The sequence below is a fragment of the Brassica oleracea genome, chromosome C9, assembly GCF_000695525.1.
Source record: "Brassica oleracea var. oleracea cultivar TO1000 chromosome C9, BOL, whole genome shotgun sequence".
NCBI classification, from domain to species: domain Eukaryota; kingdom Viridiplantae; phylum Streptophyta; class Magnoliopsida; order Brassicales; family Brassicaceae; genus Brassica; species Brassica oleracea.
Genome location: NC_027756.1, coordinates 1385837 through 1390947, shown reverse-complemented (window position 1 = coordinate 1390947; position 5111 = coordinate 1385837). Strand labels below are relative to the sequence as shown.

Genomic DNA, 5111 nt, shown 5'->3' with positions numbered 1-5111 from the left:
GCCTTGATTTCTTTTAATTAATGAAAGCATGTGTTACAAAAAAAAAAGTTCACTTTCCCTTTATTTGTTTATTATTTTGAGTTTTATAAGTAAAGTAGAAAACTAGCAATGGAAATAATGTTTTGACAATTCGGAAATCTCGGTCTTCATTAGCAACACTGGCCAGGCCCAGGCGGCCACAACATTTTCATAATGGACTAATCTTTCTAGCTGCACAAAGTATAGTTAAAATGTTGGGTTCAATTACGCCAAAAAGAAGAAGTAAAAAGTTCTTGGAATTAAATTCATGCAATTTCATTGTTTGACTACATTCTATGATTTGTTTTATCAAAGCTTTAAGCACTCCCTCTGATTACAAACACTACCCACTAAAAGAAAAACTACCCACTAAAAAAACTTATATTTCTATTCGTAACCAACAAAGCATGAAAACGTATACATACACCTGATATATAAAGGAATAACACACACGTATACCAACAAAGCATGAAAACGTAATCAGTTAGTCCATCATCATTAGAGCATCTTTAATAGTTTAAATTTTTTTTTTTTGGTCTGAAAAAAAAAATAAATTAAAAAGCAAACCAATCGCGGACCGCCACGTGTCGGTGGGACCCACAAACAGTGCAAAAACCCAACCAAGATCGGTCCTTAGTCCATGATTAACCCATAGTTCTTAGAGTGGGGTTCTTAGCGGAAGTTAAGAAAATGTTTCTTAACTTCCGCTAAAAACCCCATCCTAAGAACCCCGGATTAATCACGCTCTTATTTCATTACTTTTGTGATCGGTTTTTATGGTTTTTGTGGAACCTCCGGGTTAAGAAACCCCCTAATAACCCGAGATAAAGAAGAATGAAAATAATATAAATGCAGGAGATAGAATGAGCTGAGTGACATGAGTCTCTCAAGAGAAACACATAAAAAAACTTCAAATATGTTTTGTAAGAATTGGCTTTATATCAATTATTTAAAATGTCTTTGCAACTTAAAATTTAATTACACAAATAAGCTATATTAAATCTGTTGTTACACTTGTTAGGAATTCACAAGAGTTTCTTAATAATGATTGATCTAAGAGTGTGAATGTTAATTGGGAGTGTAAATTTTTGACTTTTTTGAAACAAAATCTTTTTTTTTTTTTTCAAAAAAAACACTAAAATGAGTTTCTTCCTCAAAATATCTTGTTATCAAAAACCGAAATTCCATACGATTAATATTCTTAGCCGTTGCTTTTCACATACACTTATCTTTTTCACAAAAGAGAAATGTTAGGTTAGTGATTGAGTTGTTGTTCATCTTATACCACGAAGGCAATTCAGTGTATTGGGACGTTATAAACGAGATATACAATTCACCAACTTTTTAAAAGCTATCTGTTTTTGTGATATACCAACTTTCCTCCCTTTGAATTTTCATATTAAACCACATGTGTTTCTCTAAAGAAAAAAAAAAAATAGAATGTTTCTGTCTATAAATGGGACATTCCATCATTTACTTTCTCAGTACGGAAGCAAAAAAAAAACTAAGGAAAAGAAAACCAGCTTGATCTCTTTGAATCAAAGAAAAACTCCAAAGGTAGTTGTCTTATGAGTTTTTAATGTTTTCTTTTGTTGTGATGATTAAAGAGCTACTTAAACATTTTCTTTCGGGTTAAAATATAAAGCTAATTAACATTTTATAAATATATTTTTGGATTTGCACCAAAGGAAAAAAAGAATGGGTGCAGACACTCCTCAACTTCCAGTCATCTATCTCTCGGACCAAACCCTAAAACCAGGAGGTGAGAAGTGGGTTGAAGTGAGGAGTGATGTCCGTAAAGCTCTTGAAGACTACGGCGCTTTTGAGGTGTCATATGATAGAGTGTCAGAAGAGCTTAAGAAGTCAGTTTTGGATGCCATGATAGAGCTTTTCGAGTTACCAGTTGAGGCTAAACAGAGAAACGTGTCTCCGAAACCGTACACTGGATATTCAACTCATAATGGTCTCTCTGAGAGTCTAGGGATCCAGGATTCCAATGTTTTGGAGAAAGTTAACGAATTTACTCAACTGCTACGCCCTGATTGTGAGGGTAACAAGAGTATCAGGTAAGGTTATGTTATGTGAACAGCACGATATTGCTTAATGTGCAAGAAATCGCTAAGCGGTAATTATGTGATTTAAATGAGATTAGTGCATAGGCACCATACCATCTAGACCGATATTTTTAACAATCAACAGAGAAAATCGTTTCATAGTGTATGTCTGATTTGTGCATAAACTCCGTAGGCCAATTTTAAAACACAATTATTGCTTCACAAAGTAACTTGTTCGTAAACCCCTGTTGATTTCTTTATCAAATATATTGTTCGTAAGTTATTGTTAATTGCTTCTATTTAAAACAAGAATATTTGTTTCTTACATAATACGTTCACGCGTTTTGGTTTTGTTTTGTTCTTCTCTTTTTTATTAAAATGTTAATTTAAAGAAATTTCTTTTTGTTGAAAACAGCGAAACAATCCAGAAGTTTTCAGAGAAGCTAGCAGAATTGGATGTAATGGTGAGAAGAATGGTCATAGAGAGCTTTGGGATAGAAAACTACTTTGATGAACACCTCAAGTCAACGAATTACCGTCTGCGACTGATGAAGTATATAGCACCTCCTGATGTTGATACTAATGTTGCAGCGGGTGCTAATGATGCTGGTGATGGTGCTAATGATGCTGGTGCTAGGGATAATGCCAATGTTGTTGCTGATACTAGTGATATTGCTAGTGGTATTGCTAATGTTCATATTAATGATGACGCCAATATTGGTGCTAAGGCTAATGGCGACATTGGTGCTGATGTTGATGTTAAAACTAGTGATTTTGCTAGTGTTGAGTCTAAAGCCGACGTTAGTACCAATGTTAATGCTAATGCTGATGCCAATGCTAATACTGGTACTCTCAGTAGTGCTGGTGTTGGTGATAGTGTTACAGCTAATGGTGGTGCTGATGATGAGGAGAAAAAATTGGGTTTACCTTCTCATACTGATAAAAATCTTTTCACTGTGCTTTATCAATATGAGATTGAAGGTTTGGAGGTGTTAAACAAAGATGAAAAGTGGATCAGACTGAAACCATCTCGTAACTCTTTCGTTGTTATGGCTGGAGATTCTGTATATGTAAGTTAACTTCTTCTTTCTTTTTATGAGATGACATACACACGTAAAATATTAACCGCTCCTCAATATATTCCTGATTTTATAACATAAATATTTCATAATTTACTTTTATATTCTTTTCCTTTTAGTGAAAACTAAGAATTTTTACTTTTATATTCTAAAACCTAAACCCAAACGAAATTGTTTTTACTGTTTCATAGTATTATTTCAAACTATGAAAATTGAGAGACTATATATATATACTGATATGTGATAGTTACAAAAGTAAATCCACCATATAACTTTTGACGTTTTTTTAATTTGCTGCGTAAACGTTGATGATCTGTGATCTCTTCTTTTTTTGGTAAGTATGATTTGTGATCTCTTCAAAAGTTATAAGGTTTTTGACATGGTTGTGCATGATTACATAGGCTATCTACCAGAACTAAATTGAGACAGAAAACGTGTTGGAATAATAGAAAGTAGGGCCCATCTTTTAAAATTACAAGTCGAGGAAGAAAAAACTAAAAGAAAAAAAAAACTAGCGGGGAAAAAGAAAAAGATGATTTCAATTCACTTTCCACTAAGGTGACCAACCAATTCCTCTCTCTACAAACTAATATGTCTTATGATTCTATTTGCTCTTGTTCACTCTCACTAGTCACGAGTGTTAGGGGACTAACCAAATCTTATAGCAACTGATGTTTTATTTGCTCTTATCACTTTCACTACAAGCGCATGTCTTGGCTTACATCATGTGTTTGTTTACATCATGACCTTGCTCTTAACAAAAAAAAAAGTAACAGTGATTTACTTGGTGATGTTTTTGTCTTTTTGTTTGCAGGCACTTATGAATGGTAGACTATTTCGTCCTTTTCATCCAGTGAGAGTAACAGAGAAAAAGAAACAAGATATTCAATAGCATTGTTCTCGACTCCAAACGCAGGCTACATCATAGAACCACCAAAAGAACTTGTGGACGAGAAGCATCCACGAGTCTTCAAGCCATTCACTTATGTTGACTTGATGAGTTTCTATCACACTGAGGCTGGTTGTAGAGCTCGTTCTACTCTTCATGCTTATTGTGCCGTCTCTGAAGCATGAGCTTGGTTACGGGAGTTTCAAGAATGTTTTGATAGTTTTAAGATTCAACTAATATCAAGAACTATGTTGTACTACTAAATAAGGGGTTTTGATTAGTTGAGTTATGTTTGTGTGATAAGCAGTGATGTGCGTCTTTCTATTATATGAAAGTCAATAAAGTACATGTGCCACATGCACATGTCAATAATGTAATAAAATTATTGTTTATTGTCGTGGCACGACTTAATAGCTTTGGCGCCTTGTACAATTCCCAGATTCATTAGCAGCGAGAGTATTTCGAGGAAGATATTACCGCCTGAGTTCGCCTTTACGAATTGGGGCAGTGGATAGACCATCTAATGTGTGGACAAGTATTATAGCGGCGAGAAACCTACTACTATTGGGAATCAGAAATAAAGTGCATTCTGGATATGAAATTAATGTTTGGCAGGATCCAATGATTCCATCGACCCCAACAAGGTCGGCTAGGCCAGAGCCCCAGTAGTTAATCGAAAGATGACCGTAAGTTGTCTTATCATCATTTTTCTATTTTAAAGTCGTTTTAAAAAAAAAATATAACATATAAGGTTTTCCCATTTTTGTAATTTAAAGTCATTTTAAAAAATTCAAGATAACATATAAGAAAACATCTATTTTTTTATTATATGGTTAATGTGATTGTTTATTTTATTTTTAAATATAAAATTAAACAAAAATGAAGAAGAATGCAAAAATCGTTATCAAATATTTATTATTCATAATCATTAATTGTCACATAAATGTAAATCATATTATGTAATTCTGTAACTTTTATTTAAGGAAAAAATACACACTTATTATATTTTAGGTTAATATAATGTTTTCTAGTGAACATTAAACAAATTATGACATAAAAACCTTATTTTTT

At 33.2% G+C, this 5111-nt stretch overlaps 1 pseudogene; it reads left to right on the top strand.

Annotated features, from left to right (window-relative positions):
• The first annotated feature begins 1493 nt into the window (after window positions 1–1493).
• Window positions 1494–4421, top strand: LOC106316300 (annotated as a pseudogene).
• The last annotated feature ends 690 nt before the right edge of the window (window positions 4422–5111 follow it).